The sequence below is a fragment of the Rhynchophorus ferrugineus genome, unplaced genomic scaffold, assembly GCF_030347505.1.
Source record: "Rhynchophorus ferrugineus isolate W39M unplaced genomic scaffold, kcgeb_rfMv2 rfM3, whole genome shotgun sequence".
NCBI classification, from domain to species: Eukaryota; Metazoa; Arthropoda; class Insecta; order Coleoptera; family Curculionidae; genus Rhynchophorus; species Rhynchophorus ferrugineus.
Genome location: NW_027472582.1, coordinates 21,209,226 through 21,236,422, shown reverse-complemented (window position 1 = coordinate 21,236,422; position 27,197 = coordinate 21,209,226). Strand labels below are relative to the sequence as shown.

At 31.2% G+C, this 27,197-nt stretch overlaps 1 long non-coding RNA gene and 1 other non-coding gene across 2 annotated transcripts in view; both read right to left on the bottom strand.

Moving 5' to 3' along the window:
• The window catches only part of LOC143193602 (uncharacterized), a 75,516-nt gene that overhangs the window by 29,123 nt on the left and 19,196 nt on the right, over positions 1–27,197 (bottom strand). The gene's annotated exons all lie outside the window — the stretch shown is intronic.
• TRNAL-CAG (transfer RNA leucine (anticodon CAG)) lies at positions 25,972–26,054 on the bottom strand. The gene has a single exon. It is a non-coding gene; the product is annotated as a tRNA-Leu (tRNA).

Here is a 27,197-nt window from a genome sequence, read left to right as displayed (position 1 = left end):
TGCATGTTGTCCACTAGCTGTATTGCTACCACATTTGGTAGCCTTATTTCATGCTTTTAAGCGAAATCTTGAATAACTTCGTAACTTCATCATATTTCGAATGCAGTTCTTCGTTGATCACGCAGTGATAAGTATTGGTAATTAACCTTAGAGCTTTGTTTTGGCAGAGTTGGATCACTGGTAGGTTTAATGATTCTGACTATTCAACCACACTGCTTTATTTTGGATCTGATCTGCTATTGACCTAACATGATGTTTCCAATTTTACCTGTCGTCGAGATGGATGTAGAGTTATTTAGCTGATTTTGCTTGATGAATCGGGTGTTCGTCAAGTGATTTAATAATTTTTTTGTCATTTCTCCACAACGCAAAATTGGCATGAAAAGATGAGGAGATATAAGCTGTGTTTTCCAGTCTCTAGTCCGTTTACAGATCTTGTTGGCTGCCAACTATGGCTTTTCTACGATGCTACTTCCAAGTACGGTTTTTTTGTTATTGGGATAGCTGCAATGTAAATCAAAGACAGAAGTGGTCACAAGACTACCCTGGAAAACTCCAACTGAAATAAATTTAAATGTAGTAGGTATGACAATAGTTCCGCAGTATCATTTTGCTCAGTTTGTAGATTAGTCCCAAATGCCACACCTGATCAAAATCTTGTTTACGAAGAATTGCTCCAGAATTCAGACCTTCATTATTTTTAACATTAAGATAGTCGTTTATTTTTGGATTACTTTGGATGAACTAAACTTTACGAATGACTTGACAAATTCACACCATTTGGAGCCATAAAAATAATATTAAGGGTGATATGTACCAGAAAGTTGGTTAACTTTCTTATTTGCAATTTAAGATTATATAAGTTTGTTGAATATGTTTAATATTAATGTATTTCTTTCATTGTAAAAATTATATAAGAAAAAAGTCAGGCTAAAACAAAATTTAACTTTTGAGAAGAACTCATGACGTAATTTTCATTTTGTTCAGGTTCCTCGATGAAAGTTTGAAGCACCATATTTGTTGAGCAGGAAAACGAATCATTACGTCATGTTCATAACTCTTGAACAATAATTATAGCTGCTCGAAAAACAAGGGATTTACTATGAAATACTATATAAGGTTTCTCAATAATTGCAGATCTAAGTTGAAGGTATTAACACTATCATTTTGAATTTGAAGTCCCAAATGAGCCATTATGTATAAAATAACATTTTGCCTCATATATTTGTTTGAATTTTATCTGAATTATGTTGATATATTGTCTGAATTATGTTGCATTATGTTGTTGTTTATAAACAATATACCAGAAACTATTGAAGGTTTTCTTTTAAATTTATAAACGTTTATTTTTTATAATACATCAAAACTAAGCAATATGACAATTACCATATGTTATATAAAGCCGACATCAACCCTATCCGAAACGAACCCCTTTAATAAGATCCCATCCAGAAAATCTCCTTTAATTCAATTTATCTCCCGACACTCCTTCCCGCCGTATCTGTTTCCAACCACCCCCCATTCTTTCCTATCAAACATCATCCCCATCGGACAAAAATTCGCCTTATTCCGGCTCGTAAATCTAGGAATTTTGCGTTCTTCAAACAACCCTTAACTCTTTATTTATCTCCTTGAAAGTTACAACCCTTCGGCGGCTCGGCCCCCCGTTTATTCCCTTATTTCGTCCCTTCTTTAAACCTTATTTTACATTTCTGTTCGGAGGAAACGAGACCTTAGTGCCACAGAACGGAAGGGTGAATTTTGTACGAAGCTCCAGAACAAACCATGCTAGAAAACCTGCTCCGTTCCAACCCTTATTTTATATTACGGACGTCGTGCCGTTTCTTAAAAGGCTCGGCTTTATTACAACCCGCGTTAAGGGCGAATCTAGCCCGCCGCGTCTGTTCCTGGGGGTGAAAATGGCGCGCTATTCTATTAAATGTAGGGAAAATAATACCAATTTGAATTTCTCTGCAGATTTTAGCTCTGTTTAAGTTTAAGGAACGATTTTATGGGAGATAATTGGCAAAAGGGGATGCCGGAGAGGGATTCGACGGGATGGGGTGAGAATACGAGGACATATAAAGAAGTTGGAATCATTTTCATTATTTATAATTATCATCAGATTTTATTTTGTTAAATGATGAAAATTTTAAGTAGAACTTGCTTTTCACTATTTGGTTTGATCACATTCTCACCTCTATGATATTATAAGATATTTTTGATGATTATTGGATTTTGAAGTGAAATGATGGAGCCAGGTCTCATCCATTGTCACATATCGACGCAAAAACTCGATTTTATTACGCTTGATCATCTTCAAACACTGCTCCTCATCATCAACTCATCGTTGTTTTTGGTCGAAAGTGAGCTCGCAGCGCCCACTTTACACAGAGTTTTCTCAGACCCAAATATTCGTGAATGATATGATGTACATATTTATTTGATAATTTTAGAGTGTCTGCTATTTCATTCAATTTCAATGTAGGGTTATTCAAAATCATTTTGTGGATTTTTTAATGTTTTCGTCAGTAACAATCTGTTTTGGGCGTTTACTGCGTTCACCGCCTTTGGTGCTTATTTTACAACCTCTAAATTTAGCATACCAATGCTTGACGGTTGAGTTTCCTGCGGCACTGTGCGGAAACTCGGCATCAAATCAAGATTTTGCTTAACTGTATATTTCCCTTCAAAAAGCAATATTTTATCAACGCGTGAAATTTCTTCTTTCACAATAACAAATGTTACTTCACTCAAAATCCTATAATTCACAAACTAATGATCCGACAACTGTCAAATTTATACACGCATCTTTTCAGAGTGAGGGCTAACCCCGCCGTTTGAACTTTTCAATTGAACTTTTATGACGGAAATTACATTTTGAAATCATTATTTTAAATGCTATGCTATGATATTTAGTGCTATATAATGCGTGGGAACATATAACCGAATCAGTCCATAAAATTAAATTTGTGTTGGTACTGGTCAACCCTGTTATTACCGCCCAATTATTAGTGATAATAATTAGAGGTTAAAAACTGACAAACGTTGTTAACCAAAATCTTGTTCAAAAATTAATACGGCAACATTACCATATACTGGCGTCATAAATTTTGATGACATCAACTGACTGATTTATTTTATATACCATATCTAGAATATTCTATGGATTCTTACCTTTCCAATGCGCTATAATATGACTTCATTGAATGGGGTTATTATTTTTTCTCACAAATGTATCTTTCCGCGACACTATATATTGAAAATTTTATATTATTGGAATGTCTAATTTGTGAATTATTTTTTAGGGATTTCCAAAAGATATAATTCAAGGAATATCGACTGATGTTGGAACTTTAGGACTAATATCAGAATGACGAAGGTAATTTTCAATGAAACTCCAGATAGAATTGACAAGTAATAATCCGACCAACCAAGCAAACGTTCATGTAAGATCGAGGAATAAGAGAATCAATTCGAGCACAACCAAAATGAGACTTGAGGATCGATTAAAATTATTAGCAATACACATATATACGCATACATATTACATATACATACAAATGACACTATTTTACTATGTAGTTAAAACAGTTCACAGAATTTTCTTACTTATTTTATTTATTTTACTTAGGTAAGCATTTCATACAGTTTCTAAATATTTATACCATTATTATTGGAATGTTATTGTGTTACATGTTCAGAAATGGGTAGATATACTTATCCTCGATTATGCATTGTAACTATAATTGTAACTGTAATGCAGTTAGAATATTTGATTAACGGAAAAGTAAACACAGAAATGCTCTATTATTGATTGCTTAAGTTTTTTTTCGTAAACAGGGCTTATATAGCTAAATTACCAATTAGATATAGCAATTTCAGTATCCAATATAGTAGCCTAAATATATAAAAATAAAATCGTTTAAGTTAAATAAATTATTTCAAATATAATTAAAATTTAACTTGTTTATAATATATTTAATTATTATATAAAATAATTAATAGAAGTTGTAATATATGTTTATTACATAAAGTTCACTTGGTCCATAAATACAAGAAGATATAACAGTTATTATGCTTAGCCGCTCACAAACTGAAGAATATAAACCCTCGTAGGAATCAAAAGTTATAAAATCGAGGACGGCGTAGTTTTGTACGTTTGATTCAAATGTTTTATGTTCGTAGTTTAATTTTCTCCACTCTCAGCTTTAATTGGGGGTTGCTTTAATGAGTAGCGACGGGGTGGCAACGACGGCGACGAGGACGGGGTTGGGTGTGGGGTAGTAATGTCGAAGCAACAAACTTTAATTTCTCGAAGGAAAATCGCGATCTGATGGAGCAAATATAAATTTAGGTCATGTATATTGGATTTATCTTTTTCTCTGTTCATTTCTTAAACATGTCTTATTGTTGTTTATGATAAATGCACTAGATGATTAAGAAATTCATGTTATTTATAGTACTTCTGCGGGTGTTACATGTTGAAGTGTTGCTGTTTGTAGGGATCCATATGCGTTTGGTTTTAGGAGAACCTTTAAGTCAGTGATTTATATAATGATTATCTGAACTAGCACAAGAACAAGCATAGGGAAGTTACACTTACAATTATAAATGATACATATATTTATATTTTTACCAACGGTTTTGAAAGAAAAAAAAAGGAGTCAAAAAGTGTTTCACTAAACATATTTGTACCTATAGTCTATCCAAAGCAGCAGTAAACCCACGTCATCAAGGCGTATAATGTATTACATATTGCAATTTGAAAATTCGTTTCGTTCGAATATGAAAATGAATTTAATGTATGTAATGTGTACTTTCTCTACCTAACCTAATATTCTTTCAATTCTCTCATCGACCACCGACGACCATGTATCATTTAACATTGAAATAAACAGCATTTCTTCAACCAGTGTTTTCAGTTCTCGTGCAAATTCCTTCCAAAAATAGTAGTGAGTGTTCTGACAAATAACCGCAGCGGCAGCCACATATTTCGACCGACTGACCAACCCGACGAACATACCTACAGTTTTATTCGAAATGTATAAAATCGGTGGGTAGTTTTTTTAATACAAACACAATTTAATATAATTACTTCAGAGATAACTATTCGTACGGAAACTATCCATATAAAACTTAGAGATTTATAGCTCTTTGAGTGATATAAGTCATCACTTCAAACACTGTTAGGAAATAACGAATTATAGTGTAAACATGCACCGCGAGGAGATCCTATGAAATTTCCAGACAATAATTTTAAAGAATACTATTTTTAAAAGTATATAATTAAGAGAGACTTGTTATTTATGTCTAGACATAGGTATTTCAAAATGGAACATTAGACCACCCTTGGCAAGGCAACAAAAGTTGATGGAAAAAGGTACATATAGAATAACATTTGATTAGATTTTTAAATCATAGTATTGTTGAATAAATCATTGTAGGTATATTGTTCTTCATGCTGGAAATAGGAATCCAACAAAAATATCCGAATAAGTGTTTGACAAAGCCTGTAATTAAAGAATGACTTGCAAAACATAAATTAAGTGTTGAAGGTACCATGTTAAAGCTACCAAGAGTGAAGTATTTCAAATTGTCACTTGGTCAATATATATGAAATGTTTATTTGTGTTTTATATACTTTACTTTCTCTAGAAATTGGTTTGAAAATCCCTATCACCACATATTCAATCATATTGATTTGTTATGGAGAGTATTAATACAATTAGTAGTTTTTGCAGATATGCAAATGAAATAAAGAAACATCAGTGATTAGATCTTATCAAGAAAAAGATATACAGCTAGTAACAGAAGAAACTAAGGAGAATCATATTCATATCAGAATTATTTGACAAGAAAACATAGCAACGAAGGAAACAAGAACTGAGCGTAAGAGATAAATATGTTACCTAATGAAAATAAATTACTTTACTTAGATGTACAATTAATAATTAGGTGGATTAAGCCTCCAGTGGATACCATAGATATAATAAAAAAAACTGTAAACCACAAACTATTGTGGCTGTTTAATTAGTAGTAATTTCAGTCATTAGATGTACTATAATGTTAAAATAAATTATATTTTATAACATTTTTGTTTCATTACTTTATATATATATATATATATATATATATATATATATATATATATATACCGCGGTCCTCAGCATTAAGCCTGCCAACTGGCGAGTGACCACCAACTTTAGAAATCATCCCAGAAGATATCCGGTCTTACCCAGCTTGGTTAATGGCGTGACTGGGATCATTTTCCTTGTCGGATTTTCACTGTTTTCTAGGACAATCACAAACATAAATTTACGACCAGCAGGAATCGAACCCGAGGCTATCGCAACAGTAGGAGGACCGTCCCATCGCCTTTACCAGTGCGCCACCAAGCCGGTTATTTTATTTATAATATAATGTTTTATGGCAAAAATAAAATAAATTAAAATGGATAAAATATCAACATTAAATGCGACAACGTTGCACCGTCTTGACGTCATAAATTGAGATGACGTAAGTACACTGCTATTTTAACTAAACTATATGATTGTAATTATTTTAAATTAATTAGTTCAATTTTTTGTTGGTTCTCGTGTCATTTAGCTGGAATAAAATTTATTTCCAAATAATCGTAAATAATTCAAAAACGAAAATATTTTATGTCGGTTGTATTTCTCCCAACGGAGACCAAACAATTTCAATTGCAAAAGACACGTTCATATCCCGTCAGAATTCTGACACCCGAAGCTTTTACGAACAACAGACTCAAAAAACCAGAGTTCTTCAATATTAATGGTGAAAATTATGACGCTATATAGAAAATACGTGTTTTTCCCTGAAAGTATTTATATTCGGGCATAAACATTTTAACAGGTATAAATAAAACATGTAGGGAAATATTTAGATTTTTAACAGTTGTCAGTTTGGCCTCCTGGATTTATATAATATTTAGTTTGGTAGATATACATGGGAATAAAAGAAACAGAGTCGTAGTTAATATGTAGATAAATAAAAAATATATATAATTACAGTTTCATCATCAGTTGTGCTCATGTATATTCCGTTGCTTTGTATAACAACGTAAGCATTAATTTCAATTGAGTTAATGATCTATTCTGAGTTTGGAGATTTCGATTAATCGATTCTTTAAATTACCCAATATGCTATCTTCTTGTTATATATTTTATTCTAATTATAACTATATATTCATGTCTCTTCGATGTTATCAAAACATATATTCTGTTCAAGTTTACAATTCTCATCAGAATCATCCACCTTGTAACATATTCATTATATCGATGACTAAAATCAATCAATATTTCTATAAATTATCTGCATCTTCATTTTCCAAAAGTTAATTTTGAATAATTACCTCCATACAATTTGGATACTTCTGGATTAGTCTAGTAAATAAATAAGTTTTCCATCAGTCGCCAGTATTCTCTAGATTTTTCCAATCAATGGGACATAATCTCATCAGAAGAGAAGTTTACTCATCATGAAGATCACAGAAATGAGCTGATTGATAGAAGGATGGGTGAATATGGTAGCTAAGTATGGATAATAATATTTTTTTGCAATATCATAATACAATATAATAAAATCAATATCAGAATCACTTGAGACAAGCTCAATTTCAAAAGCAGTATCAACGAAATACCTTGGCATCCATAACAGTCGGTTCCCCATAGTTGGATTCCATATGATCAAATAGGTTTGAATATAGATAGATGTAGTAATATCTTGTTATCTAATGATAACTTGGATTTGCGCCCGATAGAGTTTAAGTCCGAGTTGTTTCTGTTTGGCGAATATATGCTTTTTCCAAGTTAGGCATCGATCTAGGTCCATACCAAGATATTTAGCATCTTCTGTCTGCGGGTGTAGACAATTATTGATATAAACTGGTGGACATGTTCTTCTATGCAGCGTAACATCATATAGACTGGATTTTGTTTCGTTGGCTTTTATACGCCATCATTTCAGCCGCATGTGCATTAGATTTAGGTTTGAAGGTTCATGGATGCTATGGCCAGATTTTCATGAGAGGCTAAGACTGTCGTGTCGTCTGCTTATGTTGTCACAGTTGTTATTTTTGTTATAGATAGATCGGCTGTGTACAGAAGCCAGTACATTAACTTGCGAAACTCCTAAAGATATTGAATTTAATTCGGTATGTTCATCGCCTTGTTTTACAATAAAAGGACGATCTCTGATAGAAGATTTTAGTAATTCATAATCCGAATGAGGAAGAAATTTATTTAGTTTAACCTTTATCAGAAGCCTGCATTTTATTAGTTAATATCATGGAAAATATGGGGTTGCATTAAATATTAAACCAGTTAGTAATCCAGTGCAGCAAAAATAACCTTATTCGATTAATTGCCAATTCTAAATAGAGTGACTAGGTTATCCTAGTATATAAAATTTTACAGTAAAACATGAAAAAGAATGCTAAATCGCAGTAACGTTAAGCAACACTCAAACTGAAGATTGGAACGAACCAAACCACACCAACTTGTGATAGTCTATAAAAAGTTATTTTGTATATATGTTATCAAGATGTTTAATATGTTAAATACCGCAATTTTTAAATTCGTATTAGAATCAGTTTTTCGAATCCAATTTTCCTTCTCATTTTATTCTGAGAGGTTAAATATCGACAAACGTTATTTTAATGCTTCGCTTGTTTTGATAAATTTCAGATTGCTGATTACTATTACTCTGATCAAAAATTCCGAAGTCGCTCAGAACAGATTGCGCCCCTTGCCTCCTCTTGCCAGTAACATTCGCTGAAGAGTTAAATATTTTTCGGTTAAGTATTAATTTGCTGCGATTTTTATTGAAAATAGTGTTTAACGTGTTGCAGCTGCAAAAAATGAAAAATAATATCCCGAATTCACCGGAAAAAATCGTCCTCATACGAAGCGGGTAACAAATTAAGATCAGCTTTATGTTAACTCTATAAGAGATTAAATATATGAACTGTGTAAAAACAGTGATTTTTTGTCATTAAAAACATAATTTAATATAATTATTTCAAAGGAAACAGTTAGTTTGAAAATTATCGAAGAGGTCTAACCGAAATTGCAGATATTGCGTTTAAAAAAATACAATTTATAAAAGAATTTAATAAAATCAAAAAAGATTTATTATTTCAGTTTATGTATTTAGATGGTTATTTTAGAATGGAACCAAAATACCCAATGGTCACTCAAAGCAAGATGTTAATAAAAAAAGTGTTATGACAACAAAAGTTTATGGAAAATGATAAACGTTGGAATAAAAATTGATTAGGCTTTATTAGTCAGAATATTTATTAATGACTGATTGCAGATATATTGTACTTCATGCTGGAAACTGGAATGGAATTGGTAGAAGTTGCCAAATGATGGAATTGTGAACAAATGTTAGATAGATTGGAAATTAAAAGTTTAGTTAATCATTTGAATGAGACTTTCTGAATATGATATGATTTAATGCTACCAATTTCTAACACAGGGTGATGAGATGAGACAAATAAAGGTGAGTATACAATTAATATATAGTAACTGTAGAAAATATTATTATAGAGTGTAGAATATTTATGTGCACAGATAGCTGTATAATTGTTCAGAATATACATGAGCATTTGGTTAAAATGTGTCCGGAGAGAAATAATAGTAACTCTTTTGCAGATATGGCAAATGCATTAAGGTGAATGCAGCGATTAAATCTAGTTTTATCAATAAAAATATATACAGGTATTAACAAGAACCGGACAGGTATTAATAAGAACAACACTGAAGGACACAAGAACTAAGTGTAAAAGGTAAATATGCTCTCTAATGAAAGTATATTACTTGGATATACAATTGCTAATCAGGTGGATTAAGCTTACAAGAGATACAAATAGAAATACGCCTAAATCTCTAACTAATAGGTGGCATGGAAAAGAATTACATGTAAATATAATCAAGTATAACCCTAACCTAAAATCTATTATAACTTTGTATATGCTTGATTATTTTATTTAGGTTAAAATTTTGTCACAAATCTAGAGGCCGTATGTACAAAATAACTTTGGATAGACCATAAATAAATTTCATAAAATTTACTATTAACTTTAGTTTAAGTTAATCTAATTTAATTTTTACTTCATAGATTTTTGTTGATGAATTCATTAAAGTGCAAATGAACACAATAAAAGATGATATAGCAATAAAATAAACAAATAATTCCAAAGTATTTTAAAATATTTTTTAAACTAAAAAGTACTACGTGAGCCGCTGACCATTCCACGTTCCAATATTCGGTTCTGAACTAGAATCAAGTGGTCCTAATATGAATGACAAAACAGTATCTAAATCATATTTCGTGTTGGCCGTAGTGCCGTGATATCCTCGCTCGCACTTGACAATTTACGAATTTTAAATTATTTAAACTATTAATATACGTATCCTGTTGAATAATGAATATCGTTTTTCGGTCCGTGTAGAAATATAATTTGTGAAACTTGTCGCTGATTAAATCGGATTTTTGCTAATTGGGCGGCATTATTTCGCCATTTAAACATTCGAATATGTAAAGGTGTAAAAGTTCAAAAAATGACGGGGCCGATTTATTATTGAATGGGCGGTATATCCTCGTTTCGTTTGGCGCGTCATCGGATGACGTTATAATTAGTTTTGAACGACATTTTATTGACGATTTAATGGAGAATCAATTAGTTTTAATTGGTGTATTAAATCGGATTATATAGGAAAAGTGTTATACGAGTTTCGATTGTTTTTATGGGAATTAATATTGAACGAGAAATTACAAAATGATTTTGATATATTTATCTAATATACGGTTAAATTTATTTTAAATTCGTATGTTAGTTTTAAATATTTTACGTAACAGCTGTTTATTTTTTGCATATTTTACTGCGTGCTGCCTATGCCTCATATGACGCTTTATAAAATTTATTGATTTTTTAATTGTTGTTTTAAATATATTTATTTCAGAATGCTCTTATATATCATTTATTACCAAGAATACAAATAAATTTCCATCATTTCCATCAAATAATTAAACTCTACTTTTTTTTTAATATTGCCAAGGTCAATCAAAATATAGCAATCACTACTGTTCCAATTTTCTGCAAAAAAAATATATGAGATGCTAATCTCTCGCTTCACTTAAATAATAATCAAAAACAGCAATGTCCGGCCAATACAGCGAGTAAGATAGACCGTCACATTTCCATATATAATTTTATAGGTTTTGGAATATATGAGATTGATCAATTTTGATTGTTATATAGACGATGGCTATTTCTTAAAAAGGGTAGGGTGGCTCTTATGGTAAGATGAAAAATGATTATTCTTTGCAATGCTTGACTGAAATACATTACTGAAGCACCAGCCGTAATAGTTTCGTTCGTAATGAAATTTAAATTCTACTTTTTCCTATATTCTGTATGCTTCCGCAAGCAATGGTAAATTTGATAAACAAGTTGTGTTTATTACAAATCCCCAAAAAAATAAAAATAATATATGCCAATACAAAATTATGAATTTCACACTTATGTTAACATGTGTCCAATCTCAGCATTTAAAATTAACAATTTTCACTCAATATATTAATTACCTTTTCCTATAGTCGTTTGTTTATCTCTTAATTAATTTAAATTATTTTTTACTATTATATTGTAAAAGTTCCATCATAACAAAAGGTTTCTGATCCATTTCAACAATGTCAAGAGATTGATTTCAATCAGAATCAAATACATTGGTTCATCATTATTTTATAAAGGATATTTGGACTTTAGGTTTCCAGTATGTGTTTGTACTAAAACATTTGAAGATCTAGTAATCCAACGATACCAAAACACAGTTTTTCGGTTAGTTACCAATGCTTATTGCTAGAAGCAATTCAGCTATTAGATAACCCGCAGGAAATCAGAAGATTGAAGCTAATCGAGCCACATTAACTTATACTAGCGACCCGCCCCGGCTTCGCACGGGTGCAATGCTGATACTAAATTAAATACACTACAGAAAAAATATGAACGTTGTATATAAAAACATAGCGCCCCTCTCCGACTTTGCACGGTCATAAAATATATATGCCTATGTCACTCAATGAAAACATGATTAAAATCGATCCAGTATTTTTGGTTCATTCATTACTGCCCTTGGCCTGCACGCATTAAATTTGGAGTAAAACAATTCCTCTTCCCCTATACTTACTATGAAGATTTCCTGCTATCTTTGGAATATCTAAATTCATACAATTTTTATTACATTACACATTTTTAAACGCAAATTTTAAATTTGTAATATCTCCGAAAATATTTGTTTAATTTACATGCTGTAAGGAACCATATTGATCTATATTAATAGCACACTGTATTTAAGGTACTTAATTCGATAAGGATTAATGCCGTATTGCTTAAAATAACTTCGTAAATAAGCCATTTTCTCACGTAAAAAGTAAACAATAAAAATGGTTAATGTGGGTTATCCCTAAAAGATAAACATATACCATCGCGGACTTTTTTGTAGACCTTTTTATGGTGTACAATACTGTAGTACATTAATTTGATCTAACTCGTAGGGTTAGGCAGCGTTTTTGCTAATTGCTAAATAAGCCTAAAAAAATAGGTTAATTTACGACATCACGTTAGAAACCTCTAAAATTAGCAATGTTGCCTTAGTATATTATGCATGTATTATACATATAAACCTTCCTCTTGAATCACTCTATCTATTGAAAAAAACCGCATCAAAATCCGTTGCGTAGTTTTAAAGATTTAAGCGCACATAGGGATATAGGGACAGAAAAGGCGACTTTGTTTTATACTATGTAGTGATACTGTATAACGGTTTATCTTAACCTTAGGTTAAGTATTCTAATTTAATTCAAATCTAGAAAATACATACTAATGTATTAATCCCACACTCGTCATGCTTGTGTATTGAAGTACAACAGAACATTAGTAATAAATTAATGCCATAAATTAAGATTGCATCCTTAACATATCTAATGTAAGATGTAAAAAAGCAAAATCAGTCAGATATATGTATATTATAGTATTTGTGACCTTAGAATACTTTGGAGTATTGGGGCTTTATACTAAACTTATATAAAAGCGTTATAAAAATACAAAAGTGTACACGATATCAACTATATATTTTTAAGATTCACTATGTCAATTTCAAAAGTAATTTATATGCTTTATTAACACATCAATATATTAAAATACAATCATATAATACGCTTTTGAAAAAATCTACCTTTAATTAATTGGATGGCATAATAATTAGCTTTAATCGGCATTTTATTGGCGATTTAATAGAGGATTATTTAATTATGTTTTTTGTATCAAGTGTTCATACATATTTTATAGGGGAAGCATTATATATATTTTAACATGATATATTAATTTTTAAACAATTTTTTGGAGCTTCTCCAATGATTAAAATCAAGATACCGCTTAGTAAGTACGTGGGGTAAATTTAATTTTCCCATCTATTAGTAGATTTTCTCAAGTTCTTCAAGCTAAATCACTCTATTGCCTTTACTGATATATAACAGTTTCTTTTCAATTATTATTTCAAATGTGTCAAAATATCAAAATGTATAGGAATGCCAACGATGGTATATTTCGGTTGGAGCTTTTAGTCCTTTATTATTAAACTTTCTCATTTGATGGCAACTTAGGTTATTGAGGAAATAGTATTAAAACTATTGCTTTTAATAATATATGAATGCAGACATATTTTAACGAATGAATGATGGATGAAATCAAGATTCTGAGGTCTTTGGTGGAAAATATTTCATAAAACAAGAAAAAGGCTTTTCACTAGTTATAGGGCACTAGAAAACACTTTGTGGGAATTTCTGAAAGTATCAGAAATAATATTAACTAAAACTAAAATTTTAAATGTAAAAATCATCGATAGACCCGGGCAACTGATAAAATCATCATCATCAATCCATAGCCGGCGCTTGAGAGGAGTGTTTATTTTTCAACAAATACGCCGCGGTTAGTCCTGCGGCACTTTGAACATTCTTCACTAAATCCCGTCACAGTTTTTGTCTTGGACAATGTTAATCTCCTATTATTCTCTTTCTATGATCTTGGACCATTTATTTCTAGAACTTATTCAGATTACCTTTCACTTAAGATGTTGATTTCGTTACAGAAGGTACTGACGAATTCGTTCGCTTTTCCTTCGTCAGCCATGTCCAAACCATAAAACCCATAATATAGGTCAATATTTTAAAGAAAGTTCTGTATGTATGTGGTATTACATGAAGAAGGTATTATACGATTGAACAAACTTAATGAAGAACTTAGAATGAAGAAGAAAAACATCCATGAGACGAGAAGTTCTCCTACCGCGAAATATTTTATTGAAGCCGCGTGTATTGGGACCAATTCTTTACCTATTATACAAATATGATATATCACAAATGGAAAATATTACGATGGCTACATTTGCTGATGACACTGCTATTCTTACTGTCGAAAACAACAGCAAAGAAGCCACACGAAAATTTCGCAATAACAGGCAACTGACAACATACATAAATGGATCCAAACCTGGAAAAAATATTAACGAAAGTAAATAATGTAACAATACATACTAATAGAATTCTATATGGAAACAACGCTAAGTATCTTGGAATGAATCTTGATCTAAAACGTCACTGAAAGGAACATATAAAGAGAAAAGGAAAGAACTGAAGTTAAAGTGTAGAAAAATGTACTGGTTAATTGGAAGAGAATAACAATTATCAGTACATAATAAATTGATGTGTTGATATACAAAGTCCTGAGACATACTTCAGGTGCGCCAAGACACTATAAGACTGACTAGTTACATCGAAACTTCAGATACCGACTGTCACTCAGAAAATCAAAGGAAATGCAAGGAGACATGAGGAAAGACTCGATTCTTATGTCAATATCGAAGTAATATAATTCTTGGATAACACCAAAAGAGGACACAGAGTCAAAAGTATCAAATCACTTGATGTTCTGTAGTATGGTGCATTACACTAATTTATTACAATACACTAACATTATTCCACCAGAGACTAAGATAGGGCCGATCTACATTTAAGTTATTGTAAATAGAAATTTTAGAATAGTCGGCAACAACTAGTGACAATATAATAAATAAACCGCCTTGGTGGCGTAGTGGTAAAGGCAATAGGACGGTTCTCCTGTTGTTGCGGTAGCCGCGGGTTCGCGGTAAATTTATGTTTGTGATTGCCCAAAATTTGTGATTGTTCTAGGCGAGAATGTAAAATCCGACAAGGAAATGGTCCCAGTCACGCCAGTAACCAGGCTGAGTAATACCTGATGTCTTCTGGGATGATTTCTAAAGTTGGTCACTCGCCAGCCGGTAGGTTTAATGCTGATGACCAATTGTTCGGAGCTCACGTTAATCCAGTCCAGATGAACCCATAGTTGGTAAAAGGAGACTTTCAAATATATATAAAAATAAATATAATAAATAAACTTTACAAAATCATTGTCGATGATCAACGTGGAAAACAATAGACAATGTCTTTAAGACCAAGTCTGTTGTTATTTGTCCTGTGTATCTCCTCTACAGATATTATATATATGTATATAATTTTTGTTAAAACGTCTTTAATATTAAATTATTAAAGGCGTATATTGTACACGCCCGTCTTCTCCATGTCGCCGCGCCTTGAGCTTAATTTTCTCAGTTTTCCAAAGTTGTGGCATAATTTTCCTTTGAGGAACACACGTCGCGCTCGCCCAGCCATATTTTGATCGTCGATCGCGGCCCGAAACCGACTCCCCCGTCGAGAACCGAGCTGGTCCGCGCCTCGTTACAATGAAATGCAAGGAAGCAAAATACTTCGCTAAAATGGCGGGCACATCTATCTTATTTTCCCCATTCTTAATCTTGGCTCTTGACGTAAAAGGGTTTCGCGTCTTTCGAGCACGCTCCGACGCCCTACGAGGGCAAAGGGCGAAGTTGCGACTCATTTTTGGGACGCGGTTCCTCGGGGGAACGTGATAAATATTAGATGATAATATGCTTCTGTATACGTGGCGTTTTGATATGCAAAATCTGAGGGAGAGGAAATGATAATGTTTTGTTGTTATTATTATGGTTGTCTGTAATATCATTTAAATATTATATCACCCATAAACTCATAATGTGAATTAATTTTGAAATATTCTCAGAAGGCAAAATCTCCTGTTATCATCATCAATCCACATTCTGTATCTCAACTAATATGCTACTGTTACTTTGAACATTTATCATTAAATATCGATCGGTCTCGAAGGTTCTGGCTTCAGCAATGCTAGTCTCCTATTTTCCAAATGTCTATGATCTTGATCGGTCTTCTACTTAAAAGTCTGATTTCGCCATTGTCAAAACCATTATAATTCTCATCTTTGAATTTTTTCCTCGGCACTTATTTTTGCGTCGTAAGGACTAGATGATAATATGCTTTTGTATACGTGGCGTTTTGATATGCAAAATCTGAGGGAGAGGAGATGATAATGTTTTGTTGTTATTATTATGGTTGTCTGTAATGTCATTTAAATATTATATCACCCATAAACTCATAATGTGAATTAATTTTGAAATATTCTCAAAAGTCAAAACCTCCTGTCATCATCATCAGTCCACATTCTATATCTCAACTAATATGCTACTGTTACTTCGAACATTTATCATTAAATATCGATCGGTCTCAAAGGTTCTGGCTTCAGCAATGCTAGTCTCCCATTTTCCAAATGTCTATGATCTTGATCGGCCTTCTACTTAAAAGTCTGATTTCGCCATTGTTGAAACCATTGTAATTCTCATCTTTGAAATTTTTCCTCGGCACTGATTTTTGTATCGTAAGGACTTTTACATGTTGAATTTGCCTAAGAATCGCATTTGAAAGACCTCAAGATTACAGAAGTTACTGTGACAGTATCCAAGGCTTTGGGTCATACAGAAAATTGTCGAGATAAATATTAGAAGAGACGAATTTTAGTCTTGATTGTAACAATTTTTGTTCTTCTACGCACACCATCTTAGAGAAATAGCACAGCGGCCCTCAGAATGACCGATGATTTCAGTAGTAGATGCTACTTTAAATAAAATTATTATAAAATCTAAATCACTTATGTCTACTATGATTAATAAAACCTGGAAGCATTTTACCAGCATATATTTGAATTTTTACTTTTGAATATGCATGAGTACCTACCAAATTTCTTGACAATTGTTCTTATTGCATAGCTAGAAATATACTTGTTATAGCGTTAATATTTTCACATGTTAATGTTAAAGCAAGATGATTGGACCATGCACAGTTACTATGATATAAAATATCCACTAAAGTATTTAAATATTTAAATTTTGGATCAGTAATATATTAGTAAATTACTGAAGTACTACTAGAACTCCTGCAATAGCACTAGGCTTTCCAGAAGATCTGTTACTAGTACTTTGACACTTCTTCTTGTTCTTCGTTTATTCTCAAACCATATGGTTCTGCAATGCGAACTATATAATGGAGAATGACAGAATCCTCAACATCTGTCTCAAATATTATAACGTGATGATCAGCAAATGCCAAATCGGTCTAGTGGTTTATAGCACTATAACGTTTTATATAATTGTACAAACTACTATATTGAAAAGCAGTGAATATTTGGTGAACACCGGTTGATGTTTGAAATGAATTTGACAAATCATTTCATATTCACACAGAACTAATGGGGCCATCGTAAGATGCCTGAAGGAGTTTAGCAATTGAACATTTTCAGCTTAGAAAGCTGTCCAAACTGAGGGTCACTTTATATACACTTTAAAGCAAATGGTAAATCGATAAGAATAACCTTTGCAATTATTTCACATATAACTTGTTCCTTTATAGACTGATAGTGAAGTCCAAAGTCTTATCTATACAAGCGCGATTTAGTTTAAATCCCAAGCTCTTTGAGTCTTATTTGAATTAATTTCGTAAAAACCTTCCCTAAAATTGATGGAAACCACCGTAGTTTTTATCATGTATACTCTGTGATAACGAAAATTTAAACAAATAATTTTTCTCATCTTTGAGGACATAATTTACTAACCAAGAACATTATTCTATGCTTCTGTTATTGGAAACGACGGCAACGAGTTTAAATTTTGAAAATGTCGATGTTTATTGCTTTGAATAGTGTTAACTACTAAAACATTTTTAAATCTAAGAATTTGTTGATAACTGTTGAAGTTGAATATACCACACAAATAAAATACATGTTGATGATACAAAGTGTTTGGCTTTTTCAAATTTAACAAAGACATTTTTTTAGAGAACGGATTCTTTTTTGGCTCACCCTATCTTCAGAACAAATAAACAAATATTTTATTATAGACCTATAAATTAGTTCTGAACGTTTTTTAATTTGAATTTTTATTGTGAAAAATCGGTCCCAAATATTTTATTCGATATATTTTCCATCGACAGCCGCTACTTTTCCCAGGCAATTCAGGAATTCCATCTCGAAAGAACGGTGTATTTTTTGAAGTTAGTTATGAGTCAACCCATTTTTTATATTATCATCAGAAGCAAAGCACTGCTCAGATATGTCACGATTCAAATATCAGAACAAGTAGTAATCAGAAGGAGCAAGGTCTGTAAAATACGGGGGGTGGGGTAGTACTTCTCATTTTAATATGTACAAGTATGTTTCACAGGTTTAGCAATATGTGGTATTCCCATTGATGGTTTCATCGAGTAATATCTTAAAACGCTCGTCTTAAGTTTGTTTTTGGCTGTCCAGACGCTTTTTGTCTTCGGTGTTAAAATCACTTCTATTAAACCGTCGAAACATATATTCACATATAATCGATGGAGCATCGTTACCATAAGCTTAATACATAATTCAATGACCTTCAGCTGCCTCTTTCCGCCTCTTGGATCGGAAAGTAATTAGACTAGTAATAGCTTTTGAAAAAACTTCTATCAATGAATAACCCAGCACTTATTTAACAATTAGGAATATCAATCAGAAGGTTGAATCAGTATTTGTTTAACTGAATTTTTGATAAATTTATTTTATTTAAATTATCATTAGCTTGTTTTGTTATTAAAGCATTCTTCTTTCATCATCAATTAATCATTCAGGTTACTCAATAAGCGATTGGTTAAATAACATAATAAATATGATGAGAGAGCTTTACCATCAGACATATTTAATACCGATCAGCAATATATGAATAAAAAGTTACATTTAAACTAGAAGAACTACATATCAACAACCGTTAAGGAATGACCAACGGCAATACAATAATTTTAGAGATACCTTTATATTAACACGGAATTAGTCACCCTTAAATTCCCACTGGTCACTCAAAACCTGTTTGCTTATTGTTACCCTTCTTCGAGGACACACAGTCTATTTGAACCGAGAAGATCGTGAGAATGTCAGGCGAAAGGTCATCGCGGTCTGAAACCTGTTATAGGTACCGTGATGGTCAAGAAAGGACAACTGTCCAGGTGTTTAACTGGATATAACCTGAAGGGTAAATAAACATAATTTTAATATTAAATATATATATATATATATATATATATATATATATATATATACTTATTATAAATACTTATTAAATATGAATTCTAAAACATTGTTTATTTTCCCAATAGATTATTAATTTATCATTACAATTTTTTTATGGTTAGTGGTGTTTTTTTAAATATTTTTACTGAATATTTTTTATAATCATAGAATTTGTAATATTGTTAACTGTTATTGGTCATGGTCCAAATCATCTTGTTTTAACATTTCTAGTTGATCATAATTGATACATTATTACGAAAATATTAATGTTATAACAAGCATACTGCCTGACGAAAACTGTGTATGCGAAGACGAGCCGGGGTGCTTATGTGACTGAATAGTGATAGGCAGCTTAGTTTATATTCGAGTATATTTAAATCTTCAGTACTATTACAAATCGCTGTTCAACAAGACCTCCAATCCATAATATTTTATTAAAATAGTTTCTGTATTATATCGCCATTTTTGTAGACATTTTTTTTGTCAATATATCAATATTTTAATTTTTTCTTAAAAATTTTGTTATATCTTTTATAAAATATCGATTTTTTAAAAATTGTTTTGGTTGTTGCTAAAAAAATAGACAATTTTTTTCGATATACCTATCCATAATTTTAAAATTTTTTTTTTTTAATTAAATTTTTTCTGAGATATTTTTCTCAGTGGCGGGCAACCCTGCTATGATCAGTAATTTAAAACAATAATAGTCTAGATGATTGCAGTTTTAAAATACTCTTAAAAGCTTCATATTCAAATATGAAATAATATATATACGGTACAGTTAATATCATAAGTCTGTTGAATTTGATGATTCTGATATTTGTTTTTTTCCGAGTGATATTTTACTCACGAGATATGACACGTTAATTGACTAAAACGGGCCGAGGTTTCTGAATCGCTACAGATTACGTCTTCAGGACGAGAGCTCTGATACTTATTTTATTTATTATTTACACATACAATTGAAATATAATTTTACAAATCCTGTACAGTTCCTCAGCATTTAAAGCTGTAACTTGGTTATATTGCTTCATCATATTTCAGTTTTTAAGAGTGATGTCTAGGATTTAAAATGCTTTTGATGAAAAATATTATCAATATGTTGGACACCAAAAATTAACAAAGCTAATTTGAAACACTTGAGCATAAGTTACTATTTGATTCATTCATAAATCAAAACATGCACAGCTGAAAGCTCAAGCTCTGCATTTGGTGGTAAACGGTGGTTGTTTGTTTAACGACGTTTTCGAAAAAATTGGATTTACTTCTTCAAGTCTCCTTTTTATCAACGAGGGTTTATCTGGACTGGCTCCGAACCACGGTCGCCAGCATTAAGCCTACCGGCTGGCTGACCAGTGACCAACTTAGAAATCATCTCAGAAGACTTACTCTCAGAAGGTCTTACCCAGCCTGGTTACTGGCGTGACGAATCATTTTCCTTGCCCATATATATATATATATATATATATATATATATATATATATAATATATATAATAATATATAATATAATCTTACCCTCGTAGAAAATTTCCTTTTCTCGCGCAAGAGAGACGACAAGTGTTAATTTGTTTTATACGCGGCAGATAATTTATATTGGAGGCACCTTTCTAGTTCATAATGTCAAAGGAAAGTTTCATTTTCTTGAAATATATAAGTTTAAAAGCGGGAGGCGGGTCCTTTGGCGCAAAATTTATCGAGGCGGAACGACTTGGCGGCTGAATATAAATTTCGTCGGCGAGGTGCCGCTGGTTCGCAGCCGAGCAATTTTCCAGTCGGTTACAATCGCGTCCCGAATTGTCAAAATAGCTGTTTTCGATGGGGCTGATGTTTAATTAAGAATAATTCGAACTTATTACCGTTTAATTGGCAGCAGCCGGGACCCGTCCTAGCAACCGCTGGCTTCAAGTTCAAAGGTAAAAACCTCCCACGTCCTTAAGAAATATGTATGAGGTGATATTGGTTAAGGCCATTTTCTCCATTTTTGTTTACTTGTCGTCCATTCTAACTAATTAACTAATTTAATTATTATTAAATGGCAATATCTCATATTTTGTCATTATAATTTCTAGGTTAAATCTTCTAGATAAAAATAAATTGTCAATCTCGCTAAAATTCGAGAATGGCTGGATCAATTTTGCTAATTTTTGTATTTCTATATTTGTACAAGTTCAAGGAAGAAGAAGGTTCAACCATTTTGAATATTACCACTATTATACAGCAGCGGTTAGAATGTTTCAACGTTGGAGATAATTCCTCGGCATTTTTTTACGATTAATATTTCATAGAAATGTATGTAATACATTCATTTAATATTGTGATAATCAAGTGAAAAATAATGAGAGATTTGTTAAATATGATACAACTGTCCACAGAGAAAACAGAGATTTAACTTTATAGTCAATTTTGGAGAAATGTTTCGCGGCGTCCAATATGTAGGTGTCACTGCTTTGAACATCTCACTTGTTTGAATTGCTATGTTGCCACAAAAGCATTTTATTGGTTCATTTCGTTAAAAAAATGTCCCAAATCATCTGGATTAAGTGTGTGGTGTGTTTATATATTTATATACCTGATATTTATATATATTTATATACATAGGGCTTTTGTATATATATATATATATATATATATATATATATACAAAATATATATTTCTAGAAAGTTAACCTATTTTTTCACTTTTTACTAAGAGTGCATGTACTATTACAAAAATATGCGCCGAAATGTGCTCAGATCGAACAGTATCAAAAATATTAAGGTAATTCTCGTGTAAATGTGACAACACTACAAGAAGATTTGTATCGCAAAATCAATCAATATTTGAATAGTGTCAAATTTCTAAGTATTCAAGTCAATATATTGTGGCGTAAGGCTACTTAACCAAAACAGTTTGGACTTTTGGATTTGGAAGTTTTGTCTCTTTCAGAAATCATCGGGTCAAATTGCATTAATAAATATGTTAAAAAAATGTTAGTGAAATTTTTGTTTATAGCCTGTTATGGTGGACCAATGTGTGATAAAGTTTATAGGGGGAAGGTAAATATCTCATGTCACATTTAGAAACTCCGTCAAGCTCGCTAGTTTATTATATTGTGTGTAGGCTATCTGTTTTACTTTATTTCTACATTCTTCCATGTATAATACGTAATGGTTTTTGGGGATAAAATGTTACAGTTATTATGTTAAGAATATGAATGAAGATAAAAGGGAAGAATGAGGAATTTGTTTCCAATATAATAAAACAACAATATAGAATTCTAATAGATCCTATTAAATTAAAGACACTATTAAAACGCAGTAAAGTAATTTATTTAATTTTTTTTTTCCGAAATTAAATTATTTTTCACCTAAATTTTATGTGACGTCAAGGTCACGTGCCGAATCTGCATGGCAAATTGTATCGAAGAACCAACGAAATGTCTACACAGCAAAATGTTTTCTTTACAGATTCCTATAACATATATTTAAATTAACCAATCGAATTACTTGAATGGACGATAATAAATCCACCTAGATATTGGGCGTAGCGAAACTTTTCTCCAGCGATCCTTATTGAGTTTTCTTTCTATTACTCTATGAACTATGTGTTAGTGTTAATTTCGAATCGTGACTGTGGTAAAGTATTTTGTAAATGTATTTTACACTTGTTATTATTTAGTTACAAATTTGGTGCCAAAGAACTTTTTTAATTTTATTATTAACAATGCCAAGTTGTCTTACGTCCCCTTACTTTCTGACTTAGAATTCTTCATTAAGAACTACTTCACCTGCTAAGTGCACTGATGACCAGCGAGAGGCAGAAAATGATAGTCGTATTGCATAAAGTTATATAACAATTGAATTCGAGAGTGACTTGAAATGAAGAGGATAGGCTTGTTTCAGAAGAGGAGGAATCCAATAATTTCGTACCCATCAAATACAACAAAAGCGAGCCCAACGCAATGAAACTGAGCGATTCTGCAAATGCAATGCAGGACAAACGTTTCAACAGTCGATGATGTAGCTATTGTTATGTTTGTAAAATAATTACAAGATAGGTGATATGAAGATCACCGGGTCCCCCTAGTCTTTCATAGAAAGATCATTTTCTAAACCATTGGAAAAATTTGAAATATGTCTTTTATGTGATATTTCCTATTCGTATTCAAATTTCATTTAAATTGTCGTGTAAAAATAATAAAAAATTAAGCCTTTGAAAATACTTCATTGTTCAATACTTCATTCATTATTATAGAAGTTATAAAATGTGAATACGATATTAACGTTCCCAATAATTATGACTCTAAAAAAAAGCAAAACAGAAGCATGTCTCAACTTTAGGGATATCCTAAACATTGAGAAATACCAGACTGGATGGACCTCCTACTTGAGAATTAATCACCGGCTATGACTTTGAATGACTGGATTTCCAAATATGATCCATAAAATTTACGAACTGTTATTAATATTAATATTATTTTTTACTAATTAAATAAAACTATATTTTAATTTCAAACAGATATATGCATTTTAAATTAATTTAAACCACAGGTCATGCCAACAATACTATATTTAATTTATTTTACCTATAATTATCTACAAGTTGAAACAAATGATGCATCGTCAATAACCGGGGTATTTTATCCGGGCATATTTGTATGTAAATATGATTATTATAAGCACAGTACATTTTCTGTTTTGAAATTATTTGCTGTATGGATGGATGATGCTATATAAATTAGGATTGTGCGACACCATTTTGTTTGGAGGTAGAAAACTAACCTAATTTATATATATTGTTGATTAATGTATGAAATTTAGTGACGGTATATATTATTTACCGGAAATATTACCGATATCATAAACAATGTTTAATAGCATATTTTATTTTCGACAGCTTCATTAGAATTAGGCATTTACTGATGAATGCATTATTGATCGTATTGAATAAATGTAGCATCTACAATTTTAATATAATTTTCAGGTATTTTGTTATTAAATATATTATTATTATAAAAATGGTAATGATAATAATATCAAAACATAGCGAATGCTTGACATAAACATGAAGTTATATTACATAACGATATTCTATAATGACTTTTTTATGATTTCATCTTCCAATTCCATATATACATGTTATATTACTCAACTGTCACGGTCCTGACAAGGTATAATAAGTGATGTTGGGTTTGGTCTGTTTTCTAATAAGATAGGATAAAACCCTCATAAAATAGGATAAAAGCTATTAGTAAGAGTCGTTTTGTATAGCTATTGAACAACTCACTACTTCTTTCTTGAAATACAATATTATTTAAAGGAAAGTAATAGGGTCTATTTTTTAAACCCCTTCATTTTTCATAAAGTTTCCCCTTGATCTCTAAATTCACAGTACTTTCTATTGATATAGGTACAATCAACTTGTGCCATTTATGTTAGCTTTACTGTAAAAGTATTTTAAAACAACTGAAGTATCTTCTGTATTCTCAAAAAGTAGATAAGTGAAATAAAAGTTTCTGTAAATAACTATGATTGTATCAAAAATATAATAGAAAGAGGTAGTAGGTAGAAGTAACTACATGATTCTGAATCAGTTGATCAATATTACCAAATAACAATTTAAACCAAGCTTGCAATATTTAACTGTTGGTTTGATTAAATTATTTTTTTAGACAAGAAAAAGTGTTATAAAGATACTTATTACATAAACTACAGTACATATTACGTAAATATAGTTAAAGATCCAGTGGTTGTAAAAATAGTTGAAAGACGTAAAATTAAAAAGTACCTATATGCTCTTATGTAATTATATTGCATAAGTTTGATAGACTGTTAACAATTTTAGAGATACAATAGAAGGCTTTTAAAATCGTGCATTAAGGTGTCTACTACTTTTGACTATATGACTAAAACCATCATAATTAATATTTTTTTAACCATTCGAGAAAGATGATTGCATTTTGATGATTATGATATGACAGCGCTTGTAGTTTGGTCATCATGAATGAATAGATTGAGAGAGGAGATGAGTGAGATGTATAGACATAGCGGTTTCTTTTAAGTTAGAATAAGACTGAGGTGGCAGTATTGGCTGTCAGGTCGTTCCAATATGTTGCCACTTCTTTATATAAAACAAAATAGTTTTAAATTTTACTTAAAAAAAAGTTTTTGATTTTTAATCCTACAAATTATATAACTCGTGTAGTTCCTATTGGGATTTACAAAGAAAACATTCATCTAGAAATAATATTAAGATATTGGTTAAAGACACATCATCTTTAAATGGACTTGCAAGATAGCGATGAATATCGTTGTATCATGGGAATATAAAATGGGATATTGCAGCAACTCAACAATCTACACGGTATTAAAAAAGCTATTAATTAATAAGTAAAAACATATTAAAATATTTGTCAGAAGTGGGATTCGAACCCACGCCCACAGAGTGGACTGCGACCTGAACGCAGCGCCTTAGACCGCTCGGCCATCCTGACTTGCTGACTTCTTCAACTATTATTAGTCAGTCACATGGCTTAAAAATGCTTTCAGAAATATTTAGCAATGAAGTTAAAGTGAAAGAATTCTCGAATAAGCTCAAAACATACATTAAAAAGATAAAGAAGCTAGGGATTAAATTCTTTAAATTTCTTATCACTCATTAATTGCTCGAGACACCACTGGCTCAGACCGACTCCGTATGAAACCGAGAACATCCAGCAAGAACGTGAAAGCAAGCGTCTTATTCACGGGCATATTTCATCGTATTAAATTTCTGAAAATCAAGAAAGTTTTTGCCTTTATGATTATGAAGGCACTGCCATGTGAAGTATGTACGCGCCTTCAGTCTCCAAAATTTAATTAGAAGCGATTCTAACAAAAGCAAGTTTCCTCCGCGTACCTCCCGAGTCTTTGGTTCGTTCGTTTGTGCGGCCGAACTTTCGAAAAGTTCTCTATTAAAATTTAATAGAGGGTTTCGTTCTATTTCGTAGACGAAATGCAAAAAAATCATATATATATATATATATATATATATATATATATATATATATATTAAATCCATGACTAATTTCTTAAAATGAAGTAGGTTTATTTTAGAATTAACCCTTAAATTTTACCTTTTTAACTTAACTATATATGTGAATTTGTTTCCGTGAATGATATGGAATACTTTTATAACTATGATTGAAGAATAAATAACATATCCTTTGTGACCTGCGAATATGTCGAATATAGTTTTCAGTCAGATAGTTTACTTTTCTTTGTGTGAAACATATATAATAAGCATAGTCTATCAACTAAAACTTATATATGTAACTATAATATATATCTATATATATATATATATATATATATATATATATATATATATATATATATATATATATAGTGAGTACAGAAATAAAAAATATACAAATTGAATAGTTTGGAATTGAGCTCAATAATTGAATACAAATTCTATCAAAAATATAAATGGGAAAAATTTTAAATGAAACTTGTATTTAAAAAAATAGATTTTAGATCATTTTTGTTATAATTTAAGCTCTCTTTTTAACCAACTACGGTTGTTTTTGAACTTGAACAAAAGTTTATAGTTCTGATACAATGCTACTAATAAGGCACTGAAAGTTTTTAGAAAT